Consider the following 21,849-nt stretch of genomic DNA (forward strand, 5'->3'; position numbering starts at 1 on the left):
ATACTGGGGGACTATGGAATTAAAGGTAGATTATTAAAATCAATCAAAGGCATTTATGTTGGCAATTGGGCTTCAGTGAGAATTGATGGTAGAATGAGTTCTTGGTTCAGGGTACTTACAGGTGTTAGACAAGGCTGTAATCTTTCACCTTTGCTGTTCGTAGTTTACATGGATCATCTGCTGAAAGGTATAAAATGGCAGGGAGGGACTCAGTTAGGTGGAAATGTAGTAAGCAGTTTGGCCTATGCTGACGACTTGGTCTTAATGGCAGACTGTGCCGAAAGCCTGCAATCTAATATCTTGGAACTTGAAAATAGATGCAATGAGTATGGTATGAAAATTAGCCTCTCGAAGACTAAATTGATGTCAGTAGGTAAGAAATTCAACAGAATTGGTGATACAAAGCTAGAACAGGTCGATAATTTCAAGTATTTAGGTTGTGTGTTCTCCCAGGATGGTAATATAGTAAGTGAGATTGAATCAAGGTGTAGTAAAGCTAATGCAGTGAGCTCGCAGTTGCGATCAGCAGTATTCTGTAAGTAGGAAGTCAGCTCCCAGACGAAACTATCTTTACATCGGTCTGTTTTCAGACCAACTTTGCTTTACGGGAGCGAAAGCTGGGTGGACTCAGGATATTTTATTCATAAGTTAGAAGTAACAGATATGAAAGTAGCGAGAATGATTGCTGGTACAAACAGGTGGGAACAATGGCAAGAGGGTACTCGGAATGAGGAGATAAAGGCTAATTTAGGAATGAACTCGATGGATGAAGCCGTACGCATAAACCGGCTTCGGTGGTGGTGTCATGTGAGGCGAATGGAGGAGGATAGGTTACCTAGGAGAATAATGGACTCTGTTATGGAGGGTAAGAGAAGTAGAGGGAGACCAAGACGACGATGGTTAGACTCGGTTTCTAACGATTTAAAGATAAGAGTTATAGAACTAAATGAGGCCACAACACTAGTTGCAAATCGAGGATTGTGGCGACGTTTAGTAAATTCTCAGAGGCTTGCAGACTGAACGCTGAAAGGCATAACAGTCTATAATGATAATGTATGTATGTATGTATGTATGTTTATTTTTTATATTTACAAATACTGCCTTCCAGTGAAGGTAGTTGAAGAATAACGTAGAATACGTACATGTACAATATATACCAAGAAGTTGCTGCAAAAAATGGGAGGCTATCGCATGTAGGACCCCCCCCCCCCCTCTCTTACTTTTTGCAGCTATAAAAGCGGTGGGGCGGGGGGGGAAGGGGGTTTAATATGAGAGGGAATATGGAATATCCATGTGTTTTCTTGGCTGCTTTTAACATTCCAACTGTTGCAGTATCTCTTTGCATGTTTGTAGGTTTTCTTGCCTTGATTGCTGTGCAGGGTTGACCGTTCGACTTTAGCTTTTAAGCTACATTAATGTAATGATTACATTATTGTTAAATTTTGTATAAGTGATCAGTACTGTTGCATGGAGCAGCTTTGTTCCATTCGTAATATTCTAAGTAAAGTGGTTTTTTTTCTCCCTGACATGCAAATCACTGTTCAGAAGACTTGCTTTTTGGTAATTGAGGTCATACGATATCATCATCATTTAGCTAGCTACTGTGTTTTATACAGCAGATTTTCTCCAGTGGAAAATGTAGAGCATGGAATTGTAAACATCCATGGTAGGATTTTCACGGAAATCAGTGAATCCAGAAAAGGTGCTGTTGTGTCTTCAAAACTGTGCCTCATTGTTAGGGACACTCAAATTTCTTGAATGAAATGGTACTGAATTCTCGAGTGAAAGGTCTTGAGTAGCATGGGAAAATTCTTTGGTAGGTAATTGCAATTCTTGTGTAGGAAACAAAAGTTTTTGGGTAGAAAAGACAAATTCTTACAGAAATAAAAACGCAGGCAGTATTTTCAAATATTTTGTATTTTAACACTAGAACGGCCGACACTCTGGCACTCCTAAAACGGCTGCGGCGGTCAATTTGACCGCTGTATTGAAATTTAGTATTAGTGTTTGGAAAGATTATACGGCATATCTTAATAGCACAATTTCTCAGGAAATATTTCCAAACTATGTCATCACTATGCTTTATTTACTGTTATTATACAACAATACAACAATATAGAACTTAACATTATTGGTATGAATTAAATCCTTTCATCCTACAGGGTAGGCCTACAAGTCTTTCTTGCTGTGATTAGCTACTTGACATTACAATTCATGCACACAAACTCTTTCTTGACCTTGTCCGTGCATTTTCCGCACACAGCTTTGTTACACAATGAGCATACATCCATTGTTTTGTTGCCATTACAACGTGCTATCTGACACTGATGCCTTTTCATTGTAGTAGGTTCTTCCTTGTTGCCTCGTGACATTTCTGGATCATGGATTGCTGCCTTTTATGGTTTCTTCCTTACGTATGAGTCTCTTAGTTCCTGAGCCAACTGAAGCAAAAATGTTCTTCGACTAATTTTCTTTCCAGTGACACCTGTATAGAGTACTTGGGCATTTATCCCTGCAAAATCTAGCATATTGTAGAAAGCCTGAACCGGCCAACGTCGGGATGGTGCTTTTGTTGTGTAAAAGCACACCATTTGATCTACTACGTCCACTTTTTTGTTTGTTGTTCTTGCATTGTAATACTTATTTGTTTCAGGCAACTTCTTTTTGTGACTGCTGTCTACACTTACATTTGGATGCACCGTACTCAAAATGATAACATTTTTTCGTTTCTTCCCTTGATACACAGTGAGTGAAATGTCACCACGCTTCAACACTTCAACACTAAGGTGCTATGTAAATCTGCATTCGAATTTCGCACTGCCTCAGGAACTTCTCGCCACGATTTATTCACTGTGCCCACAATACTTCTTCTCCTCTCTTTCAGTTTTTCCGCAAGACTCACCGATGTAAAAAAAAACTGTCAGTTGTTACATTTCTTCCCTTGTCCATGAATGGAGCAACAAGACGTAGAACTACATACTCAGATAATGTCTGGCCAACTGGTCCTAATTCGTCCTTTCCGAGGTAAGGAAACACATTCAAGATATATTTCGAATTTACATCCACGTTGACCCAGAATTTGATGCCAAACTTGTCAGGTTTGTTTGCCATGAATTGGATGAATCTACATCTGCTTTTAGTAGGAAATAGTTGTTTATCAATGCACATGTTTGCGTCTGGCTTGTAGCATAGTTGACAGTTATCTATGAACTTATTCCAGACCTCTGACATAAGCGCAAACTTATCATTCTGCAGACGCTCTGACCTTGTAGATTTCATGTCGAAATGTAGGTAACGCATAATACTTTTGAACTTCTGCCGTGACATTGTCTCACTAAAGAAAGCTGGGCCCCAGTCTTTCGACCAAAGAAAGTCGACAGATTTTCCCTTCACACCATATACACCACGAGCGTAAAGTAATGCAATAAATGCATCCAACTCTTCCAGTGAAATGGTCCAGATATTCTCTTGAAGTCTCCTCCTAGCCTCTGCCTCAGTACATTTTTTTATACGACAAAGAATTGATTCGTCAATCAACAGCCGAAAAGCACTCGCTACATTATCACAAACACTGGGTTTAGCAAATGCAGCAAGACCACTAGCTTCACGTAACATGTTCTGCTCAGTACGTTTTGATGTTGAAGAAGCACCAACCATCAACTGATTGTTGACATTGTTCACAGGGAGTGTACTATTAGCTTCAGGAAGAGCTGACAACTGCTGAAGTGCACTTTCAACTGGAGAAAGGGAAAGAACTATTTTAGCAGTTTGATAATTCCCTCATATTAGGTTCTGTAACTAACAGAACAGCAAAAGCCGTATGTGAAACCCTACTACTAGAACAAAATAATCATATAAGTGCACTAACAATAAATCACGTCATATTACATCATGATTTTTACTAACCTGATTTTCCTGTATTTTGGGGTGCATAAATTTCATTATCACACTTCATGACATCATCACTATCTGCACTTTCACTCTCGGAATCACTGTGAACTGTCTGCTGAATCATCGGATTCTTCAGGACCAGACTCATTTTGTGCAATATTTTGCAGTCTACGGAATATCTCCTGCTCACTGAGCCCACGTGAACGGCGAGACATACTACTCCCAGTACACAACCACCAGTGCACGAAAAGAATGGGTTGATGTGTTTATCTTGAGCAGGATCAAGACCATTGTCGTAATGGACTTATTTATTTGTACAGTTCTAACAAAGTGCAGTGCTCCATTATTGTGTATAAATCTGTATTATTCTATAATCGTAGCTCAAACATGAATCCATCGATCTATAAAATGTTCCCGGTCAGTTTGACCGCTCCAGCCGTTCTAGGTAGGTCGATGATTTTTACGCCACTGCTTAAGGTTTTCATTCTAAATAAAATGTTAACGAGAAGAACAGCTCACCACATGAGCATTTCGTAAACCTCCGGTCATAGGAATAAAAATCATGGACATGGTAAAGTATTAAAGTTCCCTATCGGTCAAATTGACCGCTGCGGCTGTTCTAGTGTTAAAGACAGAAATTGCAACATTAAAGTCAAAAAGATATTTACAAACTTTACATCCCTGCTACCTTCATGCTTTACATTCATAATTGTAGGATGACAGCAATTCTGAATTTGTCATTGTGAGATTAGCTCTGAAATCGGTCAACACACAAGAAAAGTTTGGAAAGAATCTTTTACAATTTACGTGTGACACTCGAACCCACAGTGCCCTTAATGCACCAGCAACAAAGGGTTGATGATCCTTACGCATTGCCTGAAGAGCGTCTTCCACCAATATTTTTGTGTTTTTGTTCACACTATCCTGAAGATCCCTTTACGCGAGCACTCCATCAATGGAAATACACTTCAGTGATGGTATTTTGGTGAATAGGGCCTTCAATTTGTCTCCTGCTGCAGACTGTGACAGCACATTCTGCCTGTAGAAGAACCCATACACTGGCTCCAAAAATGTATGGGCCGGCTTCCCCAACATCAGGTTGTCCAACTTTGTATGCATATGGCCTGTCGTCTTCTTTATTTCCTCCATCACTCTGCCCCTAAGATTACCTTTCAGGGCATTCAGCTCTTTCTAGACCCTGTTGCTGAAAATTCCTACAGCAACCACTTGTAAACGCTTCTTCGAATTCTGAAGTTTGAGATACACTCCTGAAGCAATTGGTTCGGAATTTGTCTCCCGTCTGAGCAATAAAGGTTTCATCACTGATGCTTCAGATTTAATGAAAAGGGTTTGCACACTTGTACTCCGATTCCATTATATTCTGCAGATGTGAAGATGCAGTGGTGAGTGATTCTTTTCCATCATTGGATTGGAAAAACTTCAAAAGAATAGCCCAGTTATCTGCCAACTACTCAACTGCTTCCAGCCAGGAATTCCTCCTTGAAGCAATAGGAATTGGAAACATCCCAGCCCTCCAATTCTTTCTCCTGCAAGAACTGTCGAAAGGCGGGCCGTTTCTTTCTGGCATGGAGAAATGTTTGCATAATGGAAACTACTAATTTGTTCAGGGGTAACAGACATTCTTTCACCACAACACCAATCAGATTGACCTTATGTGCCCAGCATAGAATGTGAAGAGAGTCGTCTGGCAAGAGGAGTGACAATTCTGCAAAACACGAGTCATGTATTTGGCCAAGTCAGTTACTAAGGTTACACAGCTTGGTCAAAGTTCACTTTTGTGTCCCGCAGTGCCTCTGTTCGAGCACACGTCCGTCTTCACTGCCTGCAGCGAAATGACTGCCACCACATACTAGTCCTGTGATTTGGAAGGCTCCACTGTAGACAGCAGAACAATAAAAATTGCCCTGCCCATCTTGTCGGTTGTTTCATCATACGACAGCCACTTGTTTATTCTGTACGGCTATAACAACCTCTTCCTTCCTCGATTTTACGAAGAGAGGCAAATATTCCCTATGAAGAATATAACTTTCTGGAAGGTGTCCACTTCCTACAACATTCTTTTTCACCTATTCCTTGAAAGCTGGGTGATCTCCCTTTTCAAAAGGAATGTTAGCTGATATCATCTCTATGCTAGTGATATCATCTCTATGCTAGAAGAGACAAAATCCAATGCTTTGCATTCCAGCTACTTTAGTTACTTGTGAGCGTGTGGTCAGTGATGCTGGGAATATTGTTACTAGGAGAACGTTAGTTCTGAATATGTCAACAGACTGACATGTCTGAAGTCCTGGAGCAAAGACATGTGACTGTAACTTCAACTTCGTAGTTTCAAACTTTTGTAACATTATATCATAAATATTGATATATATTCAAAATATTAACACAACTGCTTTTTAATATTTTATATCACTTGCATGCTACCAATACAATTAAAATTTAAAATAAAATATGTCTTATTTATAGCATATCAGATTGTTGTTGTTTGAGTCATCAGTCCATGGACCGGTTTGATACACTTCTCCATGCCACCCATTCCTGTGCTAACCTTCTCATTTCTACATAACTACTGCATCCTACATTTGCTCTAATCTGCCTGTCATATTCGTATCTTCGTCTACCCCTACTGTTCTTACCACCTACACTTCCCTCAAAAACCAATTGTACAAGTCCTGGTTGTCTTAAGATGTGCCCTATCATTCTATCTCTTCTTCTGGTCAAATTTAACCAAATCGATCTCCTCTCACGAATTCGATTCAGTATCTCTTCATTCATGATTCTATCTACCCATCTCATCTTCAGCATTCTTCTGTAACACCACATTTCAAAAGCTTCTATTCTCTTTCTTTCTGACATAGTTATCATCCATGTTTCACTTCCATACAATGCCACGCTCCAGATGAAAGTCATCAAAAACATTTTTCGAATTCCTTTATCAACAAGGTGAAAAAATTTCTTTTCTTAAGAAAGGCCCTCCATGCTTGTGCTAATCTGCATTTTATGTCATCCTTACCATCATTTTGCCAATGGCCGTAGCTGTGTTGAAACACCGGATCCCATGAGATCTCCGAAGTGAAGCAACATTGGGCATGGTCAAGATTTGGATGGGTTGCCACGCACTGTTGGTGGGGATAAGGGAATGGAGGAGAGGAAAGCAACTGGCCACCCTACTGCACGTAAACTCCGGCTCAGGCACACCTCTGAGGAGGTTCGGACCTGCCTTTGCGCATAATACACCCTTACCTTACCCACCATCATTAGTTATTTTACTACCCAAGTAACAATATTCACCTACTTCCTTTAATCAAGAGAGACGTGGGATGGGAGGCAATTAGGAACGAGAAAATACTCGGAAAACACAAGATTCATGCAATAAATCAAGGGTTGAGAGTGGCTATTAAAGGGCAAGAACTAGTGGTATAGCAGGCAGAAATTGGAAGAGAATCTGGTCTGTAAATAGATTGATTGACTTAGACAGGAGGATAAAAGAAGACGAAGAAAAAGTGAGTAGTGCAATGAAAGGTGGGGAAGTGAGGCGAGATATCAGTAATAGTGTGCAGTGTGAAGAGGGTCAGGGAGAGGTGCCAAGTGAAAATGTGATCATAAACAGTGAAGAAGCCCAGGGAGAGGTGCCAAGTGAAAAGGTAACCATAAGCAGTGAAGAAGAAAGGCAGGGGAGTGAAAGCAGCGAAGTAAGAGAAGCGCAGGGTAAAAAGGTGACGTCAGAGGCAACCAGGGGGTGTCTCAATCTGAGTTGGGATAGAGGCATGGGCAGAAGGCTGGGAAACGAACAGAGTTGGAGCAGAGGGAGAAATAGAGACTTAACGGTCATGTGGGGAGCTACGAAAAGTAATGAGGGTATTGTAACAAGAAGCAAAAACAATAATAAAGTGAGTAAGTAAGTAATTAAGAGATGGAGGTGATGTTTCTGGAGTTGGAAGTTATGATGGTATTTATTGGTGGAGGCTGAAATGTGGTGATGGAGAAGTGGTATGCAAGTTATGATGTGTTATATGAGATGGAGTTGGTGTTATATTGCTGAAATGTGGTGTTGGAAGTTATTGAGGGCTTGGTATTTATGATTATGTGTTATGATTAAGTTAGGAGGTGTTATATTGTTGAAATGTGGTATTGGAGAAGTGGTGATATAACATGGTGGATGGCAGAAGGTGAGTGTTATTGTCGAAGAAGTAGAGGTGGTATAAATGTGGTCTTGGAAAGGGCGGAGATGGATAAGTTATTGAGGGCTATTGCTGAAATGTGGTATTGGAGAAGTGGTGGTATAAGATGGTTGAAATGTGGTGATGGAGAAGTGATATGTAGAGTTATTGAGGGTTTGGTATTTATGATTATGTGTTATGATTAAGTTATGATGTGTCATATTGCTGAAATGAGGTGTTGGAGAAGTGGTGGTATAAAATGGTTGAAGTTATTGAGGACTATTGTTGAAATGTGGTGAGAAGTGGTGTTATTTTGCAAATTTTAGAGTTTGCAAATTTTGATTTGGTGGTGTATCTGAAATGGAAACTGTGTCGAGTACTTAGTTAAGTATGTGGAGTTGGGTAATGATTTGGGATTGCATGAAGGCAAGGTCTTTCTGTTTGTGTTAGAGTTGGTTGGAATGCAAGTGCTGAAATGCTGAGTGTTGTTGTTTGGAGTATTGATTAGGTGTGCTAGTGCTGAAATGCTGAGTGGTGTTGTTTGGAGTATTGATTAGGTGTAGGTCAGGAACAATAATGTGATGCAAGTGCAGTGCGCAATAAGGACACTTGATGAGCATGTTTGAACATTGAGTAAGTGACTGCTACAGCTAATGACTGCTAGGAATAATGCTATCATATATTATTATTATTATTATTATTATTATTATTATTATTATTATTATTATTATTATTATTATTATTATTATCATTTATGATTCAGTCGACAGGGAAGTGCTATTCAATATATTAGTGGAATTTGGAATTGACGCCAAAACAACAGCAATTATTAAGCAGACTTTAACTGGGACACATTCGAAAGTTAAGTTCATGGGAGAGAACTCCAAGCAGTTCGAAATTAAAACAGGAGTCAGGCAGGGTGATGGATTGTCACCAATTCTTTTCAACTGTGTGTTGGAGAAGATTATCCGGGAGTGGGAAAAAGAACTGGACAGAAAAGGATTACTTAACCAAGTATACATTGGAGGGTCAAAAAGTGGTGTCATGATTAATTGCCTTGCCTTTGCTGATGACGTTGCGCTGCTATCTAGGAATACTGACACAGCAATAGAACAGCTGAATGTACTAAAACTACAAGCAGAAAAAGCAGGACTACAGATTTCTTTCGAAAAAACTAAATATATAACAAACATCAAAACAGCCCCTCGGTACCTGAAGACAGAACACGGTAAAATAGAAAGAGTTGATAGCTTTAAGTATTTGGGTGAAATAGTGCAATTGAAAACAAATGAAAGAGAAGCAAACAACACCAGACGGGAGAAAATGGCTGCGGCTTTTCGTAGGACATATCCTATATACAAGAAGAAAACCATCTCCAGACGAGCTAAACTAAGGCACTACAATACAGTGATTAAAACGGAATGTCTGTATGCTAGTGAGTGCCTCCAAATGACAGGAAAAGCGGGACTGAGAGAAGCTGAGAAATTTGAAAGAAAGATCCTTCGCAAAATAATGGGTCCAAAGATTGTGGATGGACAGTATAGGCTGCGAGGAAGGGAAGAACTTTACCGAGACAATGAAAGGCTAACTGAGTGCATGAGAAAACGGAGACTTAAATTCTATGGGCATTTATTTAGAATGGATGAGAAGAGACTAACGAAAAGGATTTTCACAATACTAGACAGCAGACCTAAAGTGTCGGACAAATGGTTCAGGGAGGTGAGAAAGGATCTCAGACAGGTGGGACTAAATTCGGAAGACATCTCAAACCGAACAAAGTTTAGGTCAGTGATCGACAGATTTCAGGGATTCCATGACGAACCAAAACTTAACCGTGGGTGGACGGACGAAAGAAGACAGGCTGCCAGAGAGAGGATGCTGAAGTTCTGGGCTGTGAGGAAGGCTTCCAGAAACATGTAATTGTTATCTAACGTGGTCTCTAATGGCCGTAAACGAATATATATATATATATATATATTATTATCATTATCATTATGTCTCTCTTGATTCTGGGGTTTTAAATCAACGGAATGAGGGGCATGGCACGAGGTTCTGAGGATGACTGCTGTGGTGACTCTATTTTGGGGGTTGTACGTTTCCGGAGTATCCAACGAACCTCATGGCATGCCCAGGGGATACGGTAATTTCTTTCCTTACCCTTTTTTGTGATAGGAGTTGTCCATTATTATTATTATTATTATTATTATTATTATTATTATTATTATTATTGAGATTTGATTATTTTATTTATTGTTGTGAACGTGGTGGCTTACGATTAGGAGTGGAATGGTGAGAGGGAAAGCATTGTAATCTGGTTGGATCTTGGGGCCTTCAGGAGGTCTCCACGGGAAGGGCCGGTCGAGTCATCCTTGGGTTGGCGGCCTTCTTCTCACCAGGGGTGATGACTCGGCCGGACGGTAGGTTATTATGTGGTGTTTGTTCTGTTTGTGTTTGTTTATATGGTGGAGTGTGGTGGCTTAGGTTGGATTATTTTATTGTGAACATGTATTTGGGGCTGAACGCCTATTATGTTAATGAATAAATAGAAAGGACATACCTACTTCCTTTAAGACTTCATTTCCTATTCTAATATTTCCTGCATCACCTGACCTTGTTTGACCACACTCCATTACTTTTGTTTTTGACTTATTTATTTTCAACTTGCATTCCTTCTCCAAGACTCTCTCCATACCATTCAGCAGTTTCTCCAGATCTTTTGCAGAGTCAGATAAAATAACAATATCATCGGCAAATCTCAGGGTTTTGATTTCCTCTACTTGGCCTTTGATTCCCTTTCCAATTCCTCTTTGATTTCCTTTATCGCCTGTTCTATGTAAACATTGAAAAGGAGAGGGGACAAACTGCAGCCTTGCCTCTCTCCTTTCTGGATTGCTGCCTCTTTTTCAAAGCCCTTGATTCTTGTCACTACTGACTGGTTTTTGTATAGGTTGTAGATAATTCTCCCTTCTCGATATGAGACCGATCACCTTCAGTATCTCAAACAGCTGGGTCCAATCACTATTATCAAATGCCTTTTCTAGATCTATGAAAGCCATGTACGTGGGCCTGTCTTTCTTAATTTGGTCCTCTTAAGATCAGACGTGAAGTCAGAATTGCTTCACATGTTACATTTCTGCTGAAGCCAAATTGATCTCCTCCCAACTCAGTTTCAACTTGTGTTTACATTCTTTTTAAATAATACCTGTTAAAATTTTGCATGTGTGAGATACTAAACTAATGGTGCGGTAGTTTTCACACTTGTCGGTACCGGCTTTCTTGGGAATAGGTATAACAACATTCTGCGGAAAATCGGATGGCACTTCTCCTGTATCATACATAACACTAAACAGAAATAACCCCTTCATGCTGGTTTCTCCTAAGGCAGTCAGTAATTTTGAGGGTATGTCATCAGTTCCCGGTGCCTTGTTCCTACTTAGGTTTCTCAAAGCTCTGTCAAATTCTGACCTCAAAATTGGGTCTCCCATGTCATCAGCATCAACAGCATCTTCTTGCTCCAGAACCCTATCATTATCTTATTGACCTTCATACAATTGTTCAGTATATTCCTGCCATCTTTCTGACTTGTCTTCTTCCCCTAGAAGTGGTTTTCCATCTGATTCTTAATATTCTTCCACCTAGCTTTCCTTTCTCCGAAGGTTTCCTTGATTTTCCTGTATGCAGCATCTACCTTTCCTACGACCATACAACCTTCAACGTCCTTGCACTTATCTTTCAGCCATTCTTCCTTAGCTGTCCTGCACTTTCTATCTACTTCATTCTTTATTCACCTGTATTCTTTTCTGCCCCCCTCATTTTTTCATACTGAGCTCGATAGCTGCAGTTGCTTAAGTGCGGCCAGTATCCAGTATTCGGAGGACAGTAGGTTCGATCCCCACTGTCGGCAGCCCTGAAGATGGTTTTCCGTGGTTTCCCATTTTCACACCAGGCAAATGTTGGGGCTGTACCTTAATTAAGGCCATGGCTGCTTCCTTCCCAGTCCTAGCCCTTTCCTGTCCCATCGTCGCCATAAGACCTATCTGTGTTGGTGCGACGTAAAGCAAATAGCATTTTTTCATTAGTGTACTTTCGTCGTTCGTCCATCAGGTCTAGTATCTCTTGAATTATCCACTGTTTCTTAGTTGATCTTTCCTTTCTTCCTAACTTTTCTTCAGCAGCCTTACTGATCTCATTCTTTATGACTGTCAATTCTTCCTCTATTGTGTTTAGTCCTTGTGTTACATGTTACTTGAAACAATCCCTCACATCCTTTTCTTTCAACTTGTCTAGATCTCATTTCCTTGCATTCCTTCCTTTCTTCAATTTCTTCAATTTCAGATGCCATTTCATGACCAACAGGTTGTGGTCAGAGTCCACATCTGCTCCTGGGAAAGTCTTCCAATCCAATGCCTGGTTTCTGAATCTCTGCCTAATCATAACGAAGTCTATGTGATACCTTCCAGCGTCTCCAGGTCTCGTCCATGTATACAGCCATCGTTTGTGGTGTTTGAACCAAGTGTTAGTGAGGACTAAATTACAATTGGTGCAGAATTCAACCAGTCGGCTTCCTCTTTCATTCCTTTGTCCCAATCCAAATTCTCCTACTATGTTACCTTCTCTTCCTTGGCCTACCACTGCATTCCAGCCCCATCACTATTAGATTCTCATCACCTTTTACATATTGAATTGAATCTTCTATCTCTTCATATGTTATTTCAATATCATCATCATCATCCGCTGAGCTAGTAGGCATATAGATCTGCACTATTGAAGTGGGCATTGGCTTGGTGTTTATCATGACGACAATAATTCTTTCACTATGCTGGCCGTAACAGCTTACCCGCTGCCCTGTTTTCTTATTCATTATTAAATCAACTCCTGCATTTCCCCTGTTTGATTTTGAGTTGTTAACTCTGTAATCGCCTGAGCAAGAATCCTGTTCTTCTTGGCAAGGCTACCCCTGTTTAACTACTACTACAACAACATTGTACAAGTAGATTTTAAAAAATATTTTCATTATTCGTTTCCGTGTTAAGGAGATTCCACATTATACAAAAATAAGAACATAACACTGTAAGCTTCGCCCGGACCCAGAAAATATTCCCTAGTGCACACGTTTCCTCTTTATTCAAGTTTAGCTTTGAACATGTCTTACTGTATATAGGTTTTACCCCCATGACACTCGAGAGTACATCACGTAAAGTTAGTCGTGACTGAAGCACTGATTCTCTGGATAATGAAGCAAAATGAAATGTGATTTATAAACCCATTAAAGATTAATCATAAACCTACATGATATTAAGAGAAGGGAAGGGAATTATAAAAATAAGGGGACAAAACCTTGAAATTAAAGAGAGCTTCAAGTACTTGGCAAGCGAACTGATGCAGGATACAGAGCTGGACATGGAGAAAATGAATGTAATACTTCCAAATTTTGAAGAGAAATCTTGGTGCTACACCTCTGATGGACCTTGGCCTATCAACCGCACTTCTTAGCCCAAAGACTTGCAGATTACAAGGTGACATGTAGTCAGTGCGATGAATGCTCTCAGCCATTATTTTTGGTTTTATAAATTGGGGCCACTGTCTCACTGTCAGATAGCTATTCAGTTTTTCTCGTGTAGACTGAATGGATCCCAAACCAGCCCTCACTTCCAGGTAAAAATATCCTTGACCTGGCCAGGAATCGTACCCACAACCTCTGAATAAGAGGCAGGTTCCTGGCAACTGAAAATATAGTATTTTATATTGCTTGTTACAAAGGATTCATAGCAATAAAGTTTTAACTTAAAACTGTGTTCAGTCCAGGGAGCTGAGAAGAATAATGGGCTAGCCCTTAGCCAGGTCAAACGGGGCCACTCCTTGAAACTGGCAGCCATTCTGTTCAGCACCATGGCTTGCTGGGATGTGGTGCATGCTAGTTGCTATTAATAAGTTTTTCTATTATGGGTCTTTGTTGTGTGTTTGGGTGCAACAATAGGAGGGTGCAACAATAGGAGTGACAGGGAGAGAAAAACCAGCATTGCTTTTGGTCGGTACATTTTTATTCTCGTAGGCTAGTACATATTAAATGTAGAGTTGCATGTTTATATTTTCATGAAGAGAACATCATTGTTTTAAAATATGGATTGGTGTAGGTTCTTTAAGAATCCAGACCATCGCGCCCTGTAGACGAAGGCAGTTAAGAGGAAGAACTGGACATCTGGTGTTACTGGTGTTATTTGTACGAAGCATTTCAGCCCTGACCAAGTGAACGATACATACTTATCTGGGTCGACTGAGAGAGAATGCTATCCCAAACGTATTCCCTGCCTATCACAGCCACTTATAGCCATCAGCTCCTAAAGTAATTATCACCCGAGGACTTACATTATAATAGTGCCTGATATGCTTTATTGTTCCGTTTGGACGACATTCAAAATAATAATGATTTGCAGAAAAGGAAGGAACAGTGTTACACCAGTAACTCCAATCTGTTGATTCTCTCAAGCCAAGTAATGTTGAATTAGAGGGCAAATGCCATTAATACTGTTCAGGTGCAAAAGGTAACATTTCCTATTTTATTACAGGAAGAGCTTTGAACACATATACTCCTGTCATAGTTCAATATCCCCCCCACCCCCCTGTCAGCAGCCCTGAAGATATTTTTCCGTAGTTATCCATTTTCACACCAGTCAAATGCTGGGAATGTACCTTAATTGAGCCCACGGCCGTTTCCTTCCCACTCCTAGCCCTTTGCTATCCCATTGTTGCCATAAGACCTATCTGTGTCATTGTGATGCAAAGAAAAAAGTATTCGCCTTATAACTGATGATATTCTCTTTCGTTTATTCAGGGTGTTCAATCCCCAGATGGGGAAAACGCAGGAAACTTTGAACATGCACAGTATCAAAAGAAAGAAGAGAAATTGATAATTAGGAAAATGAGGGCTTCAATGAGACATACATTATCTGATTAGGCTAATATATCAACTGTACTTCAACATTTGACTAAGACACCTTTTCAGGGGTAAAATTAAAAGATCCAGGCAATAAAAAATTAGGCAATATATCACTAAAGTTACGCAGTTCAAAGGACAGTAATGCTCACATTTGGAAGGTGATTGCAGTGCTAGTTCTTGTCCATTTTGTGGTCTACGAGAGGCTATAGTTTGATAAAATTTGTAGTTTTATACGTTATTATTTTGTGTACAGTGGAGTATGTTATAATTCGGTGCCTTGTGCTTGCAAAAGAAACAAAAAGTTAGTTTTGACCGCAGTCTCACTCATTCTGTAGCGCATGTTGGTGCCGAGTCTGCATAGCCTCAAGGGCTTCTCCACCCTGCAAAGTGTGCCTACTTTCTCCACAGGCTAGCAGTGATGAGGGGCCACTCCATTATTCTTCTCAGCTCTCTAGTTCAGTCACTATGACACAAGATATCCTAAAGTAAGGGCCAAATTTGTGAATTTATTCAAATTAATGTGCATCATGATGATGTTGATGATGATTGTATTTTATTCTTAATCAAGCTTTGGTTCTTTTTTTCTTAGATATATCATGGATTTGAGATTACAGAGAAACCAGGTGCCATTTATAAAGTTGCATTATGTATATCACAATTAGAGTAATTACTTTTCCTTGTTTTGAGGAGTAAATAGATGGAACATAATTCTGCTTTCTTTCTAGCAGGATGCAAACCACAAATTGCTTTTATCATTTGTAGTCTATGGTGCATTCAAGGAGAGAGTTCTTAGTAAAAACATAAAATCCTCTTAATAACTGTATATAATCGTGTGTAGTTTATATCTTTGATGAACTTGAGAAGGTAGAGTGTAAATAAGTTCTCCTACCCTAGAAACAGGAAGAAATAACCTCTCTTGCCAAAACATTTTCATAAGGAAATACTGCAGAATGACAGAATTTCATCTTCAAGTGGTAAAAGTACTGTGTGTGTGTGTGTGTGTGTGTGTGTGTGTGTGTGTGTGTGTGTGTGTGTGTGTGTGTGTGTGTGTGTGTGTGTGTGTGTGTGTGTGTGTGTGTGTGTGTGTGTGTGTGTGTGTGTGTGTGTGTGTGTGTGTGTGTGTGTGTGTGTGTGTGTGTGTGTGTGTGTGTGTGGGGGTGGGGGTGGGTGGGTGGGTGTGTGGGTGTGTCCGTGTCCAATTCATTTTTCTTAGTTATAATTTACTTACTGAGTTTGGTTAACGAAGTAATGTATATACAATGTCTAAATAGTATAACCGTAATGAAACAAGTACACACAGAGTTAGCTCGCTGTGTGGTTAGGGGCGCGCAGCTGAGAGTTCGCATTTGGGAGATATTGAGTTCAAACCCCACTATCGGCAGCCCTGAAGATGGTTTTCCATGGTTTCCCATTTTCACACCAGGTAGATGCTAGGGCTGTACCTTAATTAAGGCCATGGCAGCTTCTTTCCCACGCCTAGCCCTTTCCTATCGTCGCCATAAGACCTATCTGTTGGCGGTGCAACATAAAGCCGATCATAAAAAAACAATAATACAGGATTTTGTGAGACCAAAGCTATAAAGACAGCAAATGCATTGATAACACTAAATATTGGATGGTTACAATTAAATTTTTCTACTTAACCCACTATGAACAGGAAACTATTCATAGTACACTTACCAAACTTAGTAGGAATAATGTCCAAATATGAGTTACAAGATTTCCGTGGTTCACCATACCTGAAAGACTATTTATCAGGGGAACGTTCTCACATGTGCTGGCCTGAAGACAAGCCTATCAAGACAGGTATCAGGTATACCCATGGAGATGCTTCGCTCAGCTGAACAGCAAGTTGTTCTACGCTTTCATACTGTCCCAGACACAGATGAACACCATTTCAAGCACACTGTGTAGTGTAAGAAAAGGATGCTATGTTCACAAAAACAAAACAAAAAAGACAACAGGAACCATTGTATGAAATGGCAACTCATTAAAAGTGTTTAATTGGAATGGCTTATTCATTGTTTCTCTTTCCCATGTCCTTGATAATGTTCATTTCAAGTTTCCTGTTCATGCTATCACTCATTTTTCACAGATGCAGTTAGGTTGGGAGAGTTCAATTGTAACCACTTGAAACAAGTAATTGTGCTGTAATGTACTCCACACTCGCTAAAATGAATGCGGTTTTCGGTTTTCATGGTTGAGAAACTTGCATTGCTTTCTGTGCCATAGTGAATGCGACATATCATCTTGTTGGTTTTTGTTTGACTGGCGATATTATGACTAACAGTGTTTTGGCTTAATTGTTTGACATTCTTTGTTTCCTTGCGGTAGCGAGCGTCCAACTCCAGAGTTATTTGTATTGTTGATTAAGCCATGTGTAGTTGCATTCAGGATGTTGTAAGATTGTCATCTAAAAGAAAGTGTTTCGATCTGAACATACTAGAAATCATAAGGTTGTGTGAAGCCGGTGAAGTTTCAGAGTGATATAGGGAGGTGATATAGAATTACTCCGCAAATTTTATTTATAGTTTTTAAAAACAAAGAAATTATTAATCTGCTGTTTTCTGTGCTGGCAGACCACTGCAACGAAAACGTCTGCGTAATGCTAACAATCAAAATCTGGAGACTGCTCTTTTTTGAGTTGTTTTGTCAAGGGAGAGCGGCCTGGGTTCCTATCAGTGGGCCCATGATAAAAGCGAAGGTTATTTTGCCCTTAAATTGAATGTGGAAAATTTCAAGTGCTCGAAAGGTTAGCTGCAACACTTCAGGCTTCAATATCGGGAGAATCCGAAGGTCATCAAAGATTAGACCCGTGTGTTTAATGCTATTTTACAACAGTATGCACCACAGGACATACATATTACAGTCTTCTGATGGCTAAAACACTTTAAAAGAAGACCCTTGGAAGAGAGGAAAGAGCAGTTAACTTTCTCTTATGCACCAGTATGGATGGCTCAAATAAAATAAAGCTGTTTATTATTGGCAAATCTACATTGCCACAATGTTTCAGGGGTATCAGTGTTCTTCCATGTATCTACAAAGCCAAGAAAAAGGCATGGGTAATGTTGAAACTTTTCATGCAGTGGCTGAAGGCTTTTGATGCTGAAATTGGTGCTTAAAACAGGAAAGTTGTATTATTCATTGATCACTGCCCTGCACATACAGCTCCAGAAGTGCACAATATTCAATTAGTGTTCTTCCCTGCAAATACCACTAGTGTTTTGCAACCACTTGATCAAGGAGTATTTTGGATGCTGAAGCATTATTTTTGAAGTATGTTTGTCAACTCTCTCATATGCCAGCTTGATATGATAAACACAAAAAATCTTCACTAGATATCCAAGACTTTTTTCCCCTGAAAGTTTGTGTTAAACGTTTAGAAGTAACTTGTTTGCGTAAAGCATCTTTGTGAGAAGGTGAGATATTCTGCCATCAGTCTATTGGTTTATCTGGTCTGTGCTTGTCTTGAAGTCATAATAGGGGTAGTAGAGGGTAATGAGGATCATCGTGTAATGGTGTGCTAAACTTGCATATGCATTCAGCTTGTTTGTTAAAATTGCCATCAGAAATCCTACAAAAAGAATTTACTATAGCTCTAACATTAAGAGGATTTGTGTATGTTGTGCTTTGTTGTTGTTCATAATATTTTTGAACTGTAGTGATTTTTGTGTGTAGTACATTTATAAAAGCACTGAAATTTTTGTGTTTGTGTTTGATGGGGTACCTCATAATCTATAAAACAATTATAGATGTTGAAGTACCAGCGTTTTTGGATATTGCAAGTACTCATTACTTGAGCATATTTGATCATTTTATCCACTATCACTATAATGAGGTTCTACTGTATTTTATTGTTTTTTACAGATTGATCGCTGATGTTTTCGTTCAGCTAGAGCAATTCTTGTGATGCTGACATCTACATGCTCTATTGCCAAGATTACAACCCCCTGGATCTCCTAATATCTGTAACATACAAGTGAATTGTCTTTTATAGATTTAATTTTATTTATAGTCCAAAGCGATTAATTTCAAATAATGTTGACTTAATTCGTATGTGTCATTTGCTAAACTTTTAATTTATAATCTTATATAGGGAAATACTTTTAAAAAAACATATGGATAAATTTAAAAAAAATAGAGTTTGTTACAATTTTATCCCTTTGTAAATGGAAGTTTGAGTATGCTGCTTATCAAACCAGAATATGTTTTCATATTTAGGGTAAACTAGTGCAATGTGGCACATTATTTTCAAGACAGATTTTGAGGTGACTGAAGGTCAGTTAATTTCTTTGTGTTTTTATATGATGATTGGAGAATTAAGAGAGTTACAGAACTTTTGTTATGGTAGTTGGAGGAGTAAGTCCATCACACACATCTCTTCAAAGTGAATTTAGGGGATGTTTTATATAGAGATGATCTGTGGCTGTAATTTAATATTGAACCTTATATAAACATATTTAGATTTATAAGAGATATTATTATGGAATCAGAACATACAGTTTAAAAGAAGAAGAAATATTTGTATTAAAAGCTTTAAAAATCCACAAAGGATAGTTTGATCACAGTTACTGTATTAGTGCTCTGATGTATATATTTTTGTATATTCTGAATGAAATATATAAAAGTATATTAATCAATTTGGTGTTTCTCTGTAGTTTTCTATTCCCACTAATCTCCTTCAGTTAAATAATAATTTATTTTCTGTCACCATAATCTGAATACAACCATGCAGATGACCTATCATAAGGGTGGAAGATTCTGCAAAGGATATGATTTTCTGCAGGGAAGGGAATGTGTGACCGATGGTATATGATAGTGAGGTGATGGATTTGGGATTGGAAGTAAACGGTTATGGCGATGGATTCGAGGAAGGAAAGGGGATGAGGAGGGGTGTGTGGTTACGAATAGGAAGGGATAAGCGGGTGGCGATAGCTGAGGCCCCATGGCCTTCATCATGGGGGTGGTCAGCACGGTGAAATGTAAAGCCAGAGAGGTGGGCAAACTGAAGGGAATGCAGCAAGGTTTCATTAAGAAGGAGGGCATGTGAGGGGTATTGGGTGGTGAGAGCTTGGAGGTGGAGATGTTTGGAGTGGAAGGATTGGATTTTGAGGAAGATAATGGAGATGGGTTTGTGGAGGCCACTGCACAGGCTACTTGGAGCCTGAGGCAGTGCCGGTGCAATACAAGACTTCATCTCTTTTACAAAAAATTGATGCCTGCAAGGCCATCAGATGATGTAGATTTTGATTCCCTTAGGGAACTTGAAATATTTGTCTCGAATGAGTAAATTCATAATTACTCTCCAATAATGAACCAATTATATTATATTTTGGTAAAGCTGCAGCACCTGTAGTAGCAATGATTGACCAGCTGCCAGATGTCATTCAGAAAATGCCTCTCAAATTTTATTTTGATAATTATTTTACTGGATTCAGTTAGATGAAGCATCTTTTTGCCCGAGAATTTGGCTGCAAAGGAACAATTCATGAAAATTGAATTCCTAAAGATTGTCCCCTCATGCCATCCAAGGAAATTAAGTACTTGTGAATATGCAAAAAGTAAGGAAGAAGGCTTGATAGCAGCTTTTTCTGTAGAGCCATCTAGTCATGGCATGACCCCTGTCACTAAGGTGGGTAGATATAGTCAGACTAGAAAAAGGAGGGTGTCAGTCTCTCATCCACATTTGTTTGGCAAGTACGATCACTACATGGAAGGAACAGATCGAGAGGACGGGCAAAAAGTGTGGTGGTGCATCTTCAAAAGCTTACCAGTATCATGGTACACAATGCTCAGATGATGATCTGCAGCTTCACGAGGCAGCACAATCAATATCAGGTATGCAAACATAATTTAGACCGTGGTGTTTTGATCTCTGACAAAATGAATTTGTGTAACTTAATTTTCTTTCAGAGGATCTGACAGTGTAAGGCTGGATGGTATTCATCACCTGATTGCCCAACAAGCGAACATCGAAGATGTACTGCTGAAAACTGCGAGTATTTTGTTCTAAAACCAATAATGTGTCCAATGCAACATCAATATGTATATTCCCTGAACAGTTGTAAATGATAGTCTATGAATATACTTTTCTTTTAAATTTACATGTCTGTATTTTTCTGTAAAACATTTTCAGGGTTTTTTCATCCAAGTAGAAGAGCACACAGGGTCACATTCAATAATTATGTAACTTAAGTGCATTAGCAAACATCACAAAATTTTCTCTCCTAAAAGACTGCAGTACTTTATGGTACTGGGCTGTTTTGACAACCCACAGAGCCAATTTACATGAAAATAGCTTTTTCTTGGTCTTCCTGCAATTTGATCAAATGAACCAGTAAAGAGGAAGAAAAAAAAAATGTCCTTTCTTCCTGGGTTAAACTACTAGCTTTGAAGGAGTAATCTTTGTATTGATTCCTTATCCAGAATCTGAATGGTTGCTTGTAGAAGTAAATGAAAACAAATAGCTGATATCTTAACCAAGAAAACTATTGCTTTAAGTAGTAACTACCAATTTTGAGATCTTAAACTTGCAGGGCAAAAAGGCTCAAAAGTAAAAATAAAAAACTTTTAAAAACAAGCTTCTGTTTCGTTAGAAGTCATGATTGCTTCACTCACAGATCAAACTGTTCACAGACAGTCACTGTACTACATGCAAATAGCAGAACATGTTTAATAATAATTTTCATATCCATATTTTACCCAAAATTCAATCTTATCTTCCAGAATATGAAGGATAGTTCAAAACTCTTCCAAATTACCATCAGTTTGTATATCATTAAATCTATTTGATAACAGAAACTTGTGGATTTATAAGTGTTGTTCTTCAGTCTGTTGAACCTA

General features: G+C 39.1%; 1 protein-coding gene across 1 annotated transcript in view; it reads left to right on the forward strand.

Annotated features, from left to right (window-relative positions):
- Nucleotides 1-19,649, forward strand: part of LOC136867176 (uncharacterized) — a 247,008-nt gene extending 227,359 nt beyond the window's left edge. The window contains exon 7 of the mRNA XM_067144299.2: nucleotides 18,874-19,649. The gene's annotated coding sequence lies outside the window, so the exon portion shown is untranslated. The remainder of the gene's footprint in view (nucleotides 1-18,873) is intronic.
- The last annotated feature ends 2,200 nt before the right edge of the window (nucleotides 19,650-21,849 follow it).

The sequence above is a fragment of the Anabrus simplex genome, chromosome 3, assembly GCF_040414725.1.
Source record: "Anabrus simplex isolate iqAnaSimp1 chromosome 3, ASM4041472v1, whole genome shotgun sequence".
In the NCBI taxonomy this organism is placed as follows: domain Eukaryota; kingdom Metazoa; phylum Arthropoda; class Insecta; order Orthoptera; family Tettigoniidae; genus Anabrus; species Anabrus simplex.